Genomic DNA, 12032 nt, shown 5'->3' on the forward strand with positions numbered 1-12032 from the left:
AAAACTGAAAGTGTTCCTACAGCCCGGCCCACAGCTCTGGGGGGAGGAGTTTGCAGAATTCTCAGCCGGGGCTGCCCCAAGGTTCCTGTGGCTGGACACTCCCGGGCCACCCCTCTGCAGCCGGCCAGCCCAGCCTGCCCCTGCTGCCTCCCCCACCTGCACCCTCACCCCTGCTTCTGCCACTGGCCGTGTCTACAACCCCCAGGGGTGGGAGCCAGAGGCCAGGCCTCCCTCGGCAGCAGCCCCGCCCCTGTCCCAGGCCAGCTTCACTGCATCCGGGCCTGTCCATCCCCTTCCACTACCGCGGACCTTCCTGCTCTCCTGCTCCTGTCGCTGGCCCTCCCTCTGCAGGAGAGATGGCTTGTTGTGTTGAACTTGAAGGCTGCTCCCTGAGAGCAGCCCTGGACTTCCTGCACCCGCCTCTGGTCCTGGTTGGTGACGACTTTGAAAACAGGGCCCGGGAGGAATGGGGGACGCAGGTGGTGAGCACCAAGACGCAGCTTGGTGACTTAGGGCAGCAGCCTGCCTCTCTGAGCGGCGCCTTACTTGTAAATAGTTATGGCGAACACCCCCGGAACTCCAACAAGGCGCCAGCAGGCGAGGGAGGTTCTATCTTCATCACCTCCGTCTTCAGATTAAGAAACCGAAGCATGGCCCTAGCCGGGTCGCCAGTTGGTTAGGGTGTCGTCCCCATACACCAAGGTTGTGGGCTTGATCCCTGGTCAGGGCACATACAAGAAGCAACCAGTGAATGCATAACTAAGTGGAACAACAATTCAAACCCTTTCTCCTCTCTTTCTCTCAAAAAAAAAAAATCAATAAAAGAAAAGAGAAAAGAAACGAAAGCACTGAGGGGTGATGTAACTTACACACTGCACAGCAAAAGGACGGCAGCAGAATCACGCTTGAACCCAGGCAAAGCGCCCTAGGCTTGTCGCTCCTAGAATGGCCGTAAGGTCAGAGATCTGAGTTTGAATCCTAACTGGCAGCTTGAGTCACCTTAGCCTTTGGGACTTTCGTTTCCTCATTTTTTGGGCTCAATGGGGGACCTGGAGGACTTTAGGAGACCAGGTGCCCAGAAATTGTGTGCAAAATTGCTTTCACGTGAGTATGTATGTGCCTGTTCCCGAGGAAGAGCGCGTTTTGAGCAGACACTCAAAAGGAGTCTGAGACCCAGACAAGTACAAATGATGGACCCATTGACTCCAGAGAGTCCAAGAAATCAAGTTCTGTTAAAAGCAGCACTTGTCCCCGATTCTACACGCATCATTGCATGTAGTGACTAGAGAACATTTGTCTTGTCTGCTTGTGTTCTCTTCACAGGGAGAAGCAGGCTACAGCCAGCTAGATTACTGAAAATGATAAAACAGTATATCAGGGGATTGAGAAGTTTACAAAGAACTGCAATTCCACTGGAAACATTCGGACATTATATATTATATGTTGAAGTTTTTAGAGGGGGTTTAATGTATTTTTCTGTTTCTCAGAATTTTATTCATAAAAAAACAAGCCCAGAACATTGATTTGTTGTTCCACTTTATTTAGTTTTTTAAAGTTTATCTTTATTGTTGAAAGTATTACAGGTATCCCTTCCCCACCCAGTTCTGTTAAGCAGCACTTGTCCCCGATTCTACACGCATCATTGCATGTAGTGACTAGAGAACATTTGTCCTGTCTGCTTGTGTTCTCTTCACAGGGAGAAGCAGGCTGCAGCCAGCTAGATTACTGAAAATGATAAAACAGTATATCTAATTGCTTAGGGGAGTGAGAAGTTTACAAATAATTGCAATTCCACTGGAAACATTTGGACATTATATATTATATGTTGAAGTTTTTAGAGGGGGATTAATGTATTTTTCTGTTTCTCAGAATTTTATTCATAAAAAAACAAGCCCAGAACATTGATTTGTTGTTCCACTTTATTTAGTTTTTTAAAGTTTATCTTTATTGTTGAAAGTATTACAGGTATCCCTTCCCCACCCCCATTGACCCCTTTCATCCCACACCCACCCCTCCCAGGCCTTCGCCACACTATTGTCTGTGTTCAAGGGCTGTGGATATCTATATAAATAAAAGCCAAGCAACCGGAATGACCGGAATGCCTGGAAAAACCAGTCGCCATGACCTGCACTGTGGCTGGTCAACCAGCTCAATTGGGGGCAAGGCCAGCCGGCCAACCTCCCACGGCCCCTCCCTCAGGCTGGCCAGGCCCCCGATCGCCACCCCCCAATAGGGGGTGGGGCTGGCTGGCCAAACTCCTGCATCCCCTCCCCCCAGCTGTGCACGAATTCGTGCACCAGGCCTCTAGTATGCATATAAGTTCCCTAGTTAGTCTCTCCCCACCCACCACCTACCTACACCTTCCCTCTGAGATTCGTCAGTGTGCTCCATGCTTCTGCTAGTATGTCTCTGGATCTATTTTGCTCATCAGTTTATTTTGTTCATTAGATTCCATATATGATTGAGATCATGATACTTGTCTTTCTCTGACTGGCTTATTTTGCTTAGCATAATACTCTCCAGGACCCTCCATGCTGTCTCAAAGGATAAGAGATCCTTCCTTCTTATAGCTGCATAGTATTACATGCTATAAATGTACCACAGCTTTTTTTATTCACTCATATACTGATGGCCACTTGGGCTGTTTCCAGATCTTAGTTATTGTAAATTGTGCTGCTATGAACATAGGGCTGTATATATTCTTTCTGGTTGATATTTCAGGTTCCTTGTGATATATTTCTAGAAGTGGGATGACTGGGTTAAATGGCAGTTCGATATTTAATTTTTTGAGGAAACGCCATACTGTTTTCCCTAATGGCTGCACCAGTCTGCGTTCCCACCAGCAGTGCACTAGGATTCCCTTTTCTCCACATCCTCTCCAGCACTTGTCATTTGTTGATTTGTTGATGACAGCCATTCTGACAGGTGTGAGGTGATATCTCATTGCCATTTTAATTTGCATCTCTCTGATGAGCAGTGGCTCTGAGCATTTTTTCATATGTCTCTTGGCAAGTCCATCTTTAATTAGCTTCAACCTTTATTTTTACTTTTTACAAACTCAATTAAGAAAATAATATGTAGTTAGAGAATTTTGATTGTGGTTTTGCATATTTGTCTAGGCATTTTAATTAATTTCATCTTTAGCAAGCAGTCGCTGATAAATGCATAGCAGCTTTTCACTAATGCATGAAGCCCCTCCTGAGAGTGGGAAATAAAAAAGAGATTACGAAGGCACAGGTGGGCAGTGCCTAGTTAAAGCATGGGGCCTGGCCACTTACCCTGGTGCTGGGGTGGTGTCTTGAGAGTGGGAAATAAAAAAGAGATTACGAAGGCACAGGTGGGCAGTGCCTAGTTAAAGCATGGGGCCTGGCCACTTACCCTGGTGCTGGGGTGGGAGGACAGTAGCTTCCAAACTTGTCCACATGCTGGAATTGCTTGGGAAACTTCCAACAAACAAACAAACCCCGGATGCCTGCACAACCCCAGAGAGTGGGATTTCATTGGTCCAGCATGTGGCTGGGACTTGGGAGTTTTTGAAAGGTGCCAGGTGATTCTAACCCGCAGAGAGGAAAAGGCTGGTTCTGAATCCCAGAGCCGGCCTGAGCCTTGGGCCTTGGCCCCCGGCTTTCCCATCGGAAGAATTAGAGAACGGGGCAGATGCGCTTCTGCAGATTCCGCAAGTGGAGCTATGTAGAGTGGGGACAGGCACGTGGTGCTCATGGAAGAAAGATGGGCTGGGTTGCTGCAGGGGGAGAGCTGGGGTCAGCGGGTGGACAGCCCAGGAGACCCTGCGCTCCCTCCAAGATGAGCGCAAGGGATGAAGGGGACCTGCCCCGGGAGAGAGGCTGGGAGGGTCTGGGAATCATTGAGGACCCGCTCTCCTAACCTCTGTGGGTGAGCTCCTAAGCAAGCCCACCCAGCCCAGGGGCAGACAAGCTCTCCATCGGGGCCGCTCAGGGGAGCTTCAGGAAGGGAAGGGTGGCGCCTGCCAGATGTTTTCCTGGAAAGTGGAGCAGGATGTGGAGGCTGCTTACAGGCCTCCCCCCATTCACCGGCTCAACACTCCACTCTGGTGTGTACCCTCCCACCCCCCCAGCCGGGGTCCTCGAAGCTCTCCCAGACCCCAGACCAGCTGTGCTAACAGAAGATTCCAAACAATGTGTTGCGCGAAGGTACTCGCAGGCCGACAGAATGCTGGTGACGTCTGCACAGGCGACTGGAGTAGCGTTTCTGAGGAAGAGAATGGGATTAAGGGAAAGGCCTGGCCATACCACCTCCTGCCAGGCTCTAACATTCATTCGGGCGCTGAGTGAAAGGCAGCGTGCGGTAATAATAATGACACTTTCTATATCCCAGGCATTGCACTGAGCATTGTACAGGCATCATCTGTTTCAGTCTGCCCAACAGCCCTGGTGCAAGAAATATCAGTGCCTCTCGCTCCTCTGGAAAAGAAGGCACAGAGAGGTTAATACTTTGCTCAAGGCCACACAGTGAATGTCAGAGCTGGGATTTGCACCAGGGTGACCTGACTCAGGGGTCTATGTACGTCAGCAAGACACCATCCACTCAGATTGTCAAACTGCGGCAGGAAGGCCGGGGAGGGTTGGGGGGCAGGAGCGACGGGGGTAAGAGATCAACCAAAGGATTTGTATGCATGCATATAAGCATAACCAATGGACATAAGACACTGGGGGGTAGGGGAGGCCAGGGGATTGTCAAGGGCGGGGGGGGAAAAAAAAGGACACATATGTAATACCCTTTGTAATACTTTAAGCAATAAAAAAAAAAAGACACCATCCACTGTATTTGACAGCTGGTGGAGGAATGGGGGACGACTGGGTTAGCATCCTGACTCCCTGCCTCATCACTGGGACACATTCCTCAACCCCTTGACCTTTACTTCCCACTCCTGCCGACCTCCAGGCGATCTTGTGAATATCAGCAATATATTTCCTATAACTTTTGTGATACTATACTATGTTAGTACAGTTTTGGTAATATTATTATATTTGAAATATTTTTTTCTTGAAATATTAATGTTTGTTGCATGTAAATGGCTACTTATTTTGTATCTACAATCTATTTTGTAATAGATTTATGTCATACTAGTATATTGTAAAAAATAAATAATTAAAAAATTACAAAAAAAATAATGAAAACCACGGAGCTTTCCCACATGTTGTTTCCGGCTGAGATTTCCCCAGAAGGGAGGGGGTGGGTCGAGATGTAAAGAGGGGTGCCAAGGTGAGACTTCCTGGCGGACAGGAATCGGTGCTATAGGCGTGGACTTGGAAATGACCATGAGTTTTTTCCTCTACTTCTTAACTTTCTTTCAAGATGTTTCCTCTTTGCAGACTGCCCTACCCTGCACCACCCTTCCTTACATAAATTTCACGGGTTCGTCAGGGTCAACTCCAATGTTATATCACTGACGCAGGACCGACCTCCTCTGTCTCTGGTTATGGTTAGTTGCTTGTCTGTCTGTCGCCCCAACTCACTCCCAGCCAACCACGGGTGCAGGTGATTTGGGAGTCGTCACCGTCAGCCACAGGGTGGTGCATGCTGCGTGCCCAGCAGGCAGGGAGGCGCTGTGCTGTGCTGTGCTGTGCGGAGTGGCCGTCACACACTGGCCGGCCTGAATGGAGGTGAAGGATGCGCGTCTGGGATAATTAGAGCAGACGTCAGCATCTCCCCCACGCAACCCCACGCCAGCGCCCAAGGGTGCTGAGAGCAGAAACCAGAGCCCTTTTCTTTTGAGTTTTAAAGAGAACATAATTTTATAATGAGTGCGTGCATATGCTTTCTTTAAAAAGATTAGAATCTCACAGAAAATGTAACATCTCTGAGCCATCGCTATTTTTAGCTGGAGTGGGTAACCAGGCACATTCCGGTTGTACAAAAGCCGGCCCCCGTTCCCACCACCATCTGAATCAGTGGCTCTGGGCTTGTATGAAGGCATCATTCTGCTACCGGTTTCTGGCCGGTCGCCAACCGCTCCCCGACCCCAATCCCATAAGAAACTAGATGAAAAATGCTCTGTTGTGAGCTCAGAATTCCTCCGCAGGCCACTGTGGCTACCGCTTGGCAGCTGTCCGGAGCTTCCGCCCGTCTCTTTGTGTCAGGCCTGTGGGTCAGGGGAGGGGAGGGGGACCGATCTCTCAGGCTGATTAAACAGGGCTGCCCCATGCTACCTTCCACTGGGAGGAGGGAGAGGGAAAGCAGAAACTCTGGGCTGGACCAGGAAGAAGGGGTAATAATACACACCTCAGGGCACTGGATAACATGAGAAACTGTGTGCAAGGTGGGAGAGAATATTAAAGGAAGGTTATTTCAATAGTTGAGTTTGAATGTGATCTTAGTTAGGATTTTATCTTTTGAAGGGACTGCTGTGCTGAGGAAAATGATGTAATGACAGAGGTATTTCACCTCCCAGACAAAAATTACATGGGGGAATTGTGCCCACTTCTGTCGGTCGGCCGTGCCTTTGGAAGGAGCCTGTGGTCAGCGTGGGCCTGAGCCCTGGGAGGCGTGATCATGGAGACTGCAGTCTCCCCCAGGACAGCACGCTCGGGTGGGAGTTTGTTTTTCAGACCACATGCAATTGCATCAAATGACTAGTCTCTGGATGGGATTCAACCTGGGGATGTTCTGTGATTGTGTTTGGGGCAGACTCCAGGCCGGCTGGGTGGCAGAGCCCGGGGATGCCCTGCTGGCTCCTGCTTAGTTGGCATGCAAAGGGGAGGAACCGTGTCATTAAACTCTTAGGCAAGAGGCAGCAGCTCCCTGGCCTTCTGTCTGCACTTGTGGTCCCAAGCACTTCCCCTTCCCGACCTTCTGCCAGAGGTCTGTTTCCACACATTCTCAGTTCCTTTTCCTGGTTAAAGCCCCGCTTCCCCTCTCCCCCCACCAGCCCCATCCAATCAGCAATCACAGCTCCTCTCTTTGTCCCCAAAGGGACATTTCAGGGACAGTGTTCAGGGGCCTTCTCTCTCTCTCTCTCTGGTGATTTATTATTATTTCTATTTTTTAAATGTATTTTTTAAAATCCTCACCAGAGGCTATTTTTCCATTGATTTTTAGAGAGAGTGGAAGAGAGAGGGAAACACAGAGAGATTTAAATATCGATGTGAGCAAAACACATCAATTGGTTGCCTCCTACATGAACCCCAACCAGGACCCAGGCCAGGGAGGAGCCTGCACCGAGTTATATACCCTTGACTGGAATCGAACCTGGGACCCTTTGGTCCACAGGCCTACGCTCTATCCACTGAGCCAAACGAGCTAGGGCTTAGGTGATTTTTTAGATCTCAATCATGGTACAGCTTCCTTAGTGGCTGCCAGATCTCATGGGACACATTATATACCCTTGACTGGAAGCGAACCTGGGACCCTTTGGTCCACAGGCCTACGCTCTATCCACTGAGCCAAACGAGCTAGGGCTTAGGTGATTTTTTAGATCTCAATCATGGTACAGCTTCCTTAGTGGCTGCCAGATCTCATGGGACACAAGGCAAATGACCATGCCCATCAAATCTTTTGTTGTCACCTTTTTGGGGGTGAAAGAGGAAAGAATTCAGACCATGAGCATATTTTTATTATCAGAAACGGAGGTGAACTTACCATGCTTGAATGAGTCACTCAGACCTCATTTTAGAGAATAATTAGTGTCTTTCAATTTTTAAATATGGAAACTTAGATTCATGTCTTGAATGAAGGAGTTCTTTTTGATTCTGTGTTTCTTTCCTCCTTGCTCTTGACATTGCGTGGTCTTTCTCACAAATGCTGTGCCCGAGCTCCTTTAACCGGCTTGCACTGGCTCAGAGATATTGTGCTCATCTCTTCCAAATTGTCTATTCATGAGGTCACGTGGGTAACTCGAAATGGCGATGATGGGAGTATTTACACCACAGAAATTGGCAAACACTACAAATCAGAGCATTCCTCCCCAAACTCCACAGAGCTGATTGTTAAACCTTCAGCTGTTCATCACTGCTTTTCTATCGCATTCATGTGACATGTGCTCCATTCAGAAGGCCAGGGGTACATCAAGGTCAAAAATTGAACAGAAAAAGACCAAGCTAAATAAAAGTTTATTATTCCTTAACATACATCATGAAAACATAAAAATTCATTCAGAGGAGAGGTATAGTCATCAGCTTTTTAAAATTGGCAGGTTAACTTATTTCTTCCAAAAAATGAATCAGAGAAGGGATCCTATATCATAAAAGCCTAATATGCAAATTGTCTCCTCGACTGGGAGTTCAACCAGGGGGTGGGGCTGGCAGTGGCATTGGCGGCAGGCAGCTGGGGGAAGGTAGGCACCCCGCCTGCAGCTGCTAGGGACCCTACCCGTGCATGAATTTGGGGCACTGGGCCCCTAGTATCTACTTATATAAAAACCCCAAGATGTAGCTGGCTTCCATCTTTCTGGGGGACCTGTCACCACCTCTGAGAGGGGCAGGCTGCACATGGACCAGGAGGACAGCTCTTATCCCAGCTCAGCCTTGAGCTGGTCCCTTGCTTGGTTCTGGTGTCCACTTGCTTTGTCCCAGGGTCATCTAAATGGGGATCAGATCCCAGCTTGGGAGGTGAAAAACGGCCTTCCAGAGCCTGCACCTCCTGCTGCTGACCTTGGGCTGCCTCCGATCACTCCCGTCACTTGGAAGGGACAACCAGAACGTCTGGTCCTGGGAAGCTTCCAGCTGCTGGAGTGCCAGTGGGACTCAGAGCTCCTGGAACCACCAGGAGATAATGCCAACACCCAAGGATGAGGAATTTGAACCGATAACTTCCGGATGACATCCCCCACGGTACACCACTGGCCAACCAGCTCCCCTCCTTACCTCGCTCCATTGAACTGGAGTAAATACTACCACCATCGCCATTTTGAGTTACCCACGTGACCTCATGAATAGAAAATTTGGAAGAGATGAGCACAATCATATCTCAGAGCCAGTGCGAGCCGGTTAAAGGAGCTCGGGCACAGCATTGTGAGAAAGACCACGTGATGTCAAGAGCAAGGAAGAAAGAAACACAGTTCAGAGCCCTTTCCCAGCTCTCTAGAGCACCTCCTTCAACTCTGAGGTCCCTTTGTTGTCTGGGCCAACATTCACTGGCATCTGGCTGGGGCCCTCTGGCACCCCCTGTTCTCCCAGGCAGGTCAGCTTGGCTCTTCTGGGAGCTGGTCTTCCTGCCACCCACACAGCTGGGATCACACTCCAGGGATGGGCACGATGGCTTCTTTGGAACACAGCCGGGTATGTAGGTCCTCCCTCACCTGAGGGCCCAGAGTGGATACAACTGTGAATTGCCTAGAGCAGCGTCCCTTCCGAGCTTGTCCTTCTAGAACAGCGGTTCTCAACCTGTGAGTCGCGATCCCTTTGGGGGTTGAACGGCCCTTTCACAAGGGTCACCTAAGACCATTGGAAAACACATATAAAATTACATATTGTTTACAGTAGCAAAATTACAGTTATGAAGTAGCAACGAAAATAATTTTATGGTTAGGGGCCACCACAACATGAGGAACTGTATTAAAGGGTCGCGGCATTAGGAAGGTTGAGAACCACTGTTCTAGAGTTTGAGCTCCCCTGGGGACGGCCTTCCCTTTGCTGACTGGCTTCACAGCCAGGCCTGGTGGGGACGGAGCATCACTGAGAATGGGCAGTGCTTAGTGGTCCCTGAGCAGACAGTCCCTGCCCATGAGTGAACCTGCATGAAATTGCTGGAGCAAAGACCCCAGAATGATGGAGGGAACCCTCAGAACCCCTGTGAGAGAGACGTGAGAGACACCACCCCCTTGCCCAACAGCCCCGTTTTCTGTCCTTGTGCTGCTTGGAAGAAAGGCCACAGCAGATAAGTGAGGCCCACTGATGGCGTTTTTCAGGGCAGGAGAAAGTACGGGAACCCAAGGAAACCCCCTCAAGGGCCGAGCATGTGCCTGGTTCCTGGTGGGCAGATTCTTGGCCACCACATCTGCCTCCCACAAAAAGGAGCACGGTGCTGCCTGTCTGGCATTCGAGGGTGGGGAGGGGCCGGCGGATGAATGAACACTTACTCACCACCCACCTCCTGTGTCAGCCTCCTTGGTGCAGCCACCACTTATCTCATTTGACGTTATCTCACCCAACATTTATCTCATCAGCCCTATGAGACAGGCAGGTGTTAGTATCCTTGTTTGTCTTTCAAGAACCCCGAGGCTCTGAGAAACCAGCAAGTCATGTGTCCTGTCACACATCTAGTTAGTCAGTAGCACTTAGGTCTTCAGCCTCCGTGACCACTACTCCTTCTCCGAGTCATTAAGGGCCTTGGCCTCAGAAGGCCTGGGTAGAAAAGTGAGTGGCCAAGAGCAAGTCCACGCAAGGCCCTGCCTATTCAGGGAGGATCACCCAACAGGAGCCCCTTCCTGCCACCTCCTCTGAGACGGGCTCAGGACACTGTTGGGGCAGAAAGGGCTGATCTTTGCCCAAAGAAGCAAAGCAGTTCATCCATCCTGTCATTTCTGCTCTCTACACGCTGCTGCGGACGTGTCTGCCACACCAGCCTGAGGGCTCCTGAGGACTTACCCTGCCTGCTGGTCCAGTGCCAGCTCTGTGACTAACTCAGAACAGGCTATCATAAGTGTGGTTAGTAGATAAACAAGTGATCGGGCCCAGCCAGCACAGCTCAGTGGTTGAGCATCTCCCTACGAACCAGGAGGTCATGGTTCAATTCCCAGTCAGGGCACATGCCTGGGTTGAAGGCTCAATCCTTTTATTAGGAAAGCAAAAACGTTCTCAGAAGCCCCTGCAGACTTCCCTTCAGGTCCTATTGGCCAGAAGCCAATCACAGACAGAGGTAATTGGAATGCTATTGGAATATCATGAGGCTAATTAGGACTCGTCTCTTGGGCTTGGGGAACTGGCCTATTTCCTGAAATGAAGAGATTTCCACTCACTACAAAACCTGGGTTCTGCTGGAAAAAAGAGGGGGATCTCTTGGGTAGGTGCTGTCCACGGTCGGGTGCTAGGACCCTGTCAGAGGAGCCTTTACTCCAGGCGGCCTGAGTGACTCCCTTTCCATGGGACTCAGTGAAACATGTGCCTAGGAGAGAGGGGACTACCTGGTTGTCTGGTCAAGGGCTTCGCTTCAGCTCCGCTTCCAGGTCCCAAAGGCCAGGACCCCCCAGGAGACCCACTGGAGTGGGAGGCTAGAGCCTGAGTCAGGAACTGAGCTTGGTCCTGACACCTGCCACCAGTCAGTCCACTCTCTGGGCCTCAGGTTCTATCGGGAAGGGGCTGGACCAGAGCATGTGTAAGTCCTGTCTCCCTCACCCCATCTGCTCCTCCATCTGCTTGGGCCGGATGCAGTCCCCATGCTGCCTCCTGGGGATTCTGTTGCACAGCCCACCCTGTGCCCATCCGGGTCTTAGCCATTTGCTGAAAACCCTTTCACACCTTTTCCTAAGGACCTATCTTGCCTCTTACACTTTGTAAAGAGGTTCAACCCAAGACCCTTCAGTTCTCTCTAAGGCAAGCATGTCAAACTCAAAGGCTAACATGGGTCAAATAAATGAGGCATGCGGCCTGGGGGCCGAGAGTTTGACATGCTTGCTCTAAGGCATCTGGATCAGGCATTTGGGCCCAAGGTTGGTTGAACACAGAATCCTAACAGGACTGATCTCAACTGTGTTGCCAAGAGCTTACCCGGATCCCATGCCTTCCAAAGATCAGTACCTGGGGTTCCTTCCCCTCTGATCCCCCAAGTGGGATCCTTCCCTGCCCCTCTGACCTGAGAACTTCCTTAGGGAAAGGCCTGGGCCTCCTCCTGTGGCAGGACCAGGGAGCAGGGCACCTCCTGGGACACGTGAAGTTCTCTCTCCTCCCTCTCATCTCACACACCAACAAAAATAATGGATCGCGAGGTGTTTGCTCTGGACTCCAAGCAGGGAATGGTGTCAGTAGCGCAGTCCAGTTCTCAAAATCAATACGGACATTCCTGGGTAAGGTCCTTAATGGCACATTCCTGTTTGCAGAAATAAAGACCAAATGCTG

Source organism: Myotis davidii, unplaced genomic scaffold (assembly GCF_000327345.1).
Source record: "Myotis davidii unplaced genomic scaffold, ASM32734v1 scaffold1394, whole genome shotgun sequence".
In the NCBI taxonomy this organism is placed as follows: domain Eukaryota; kingdom Metazoa; phylum Chordata; class Mammalia; order Chiroptera; family Vespertilionidae; genus Myotis; species Myotis davidii.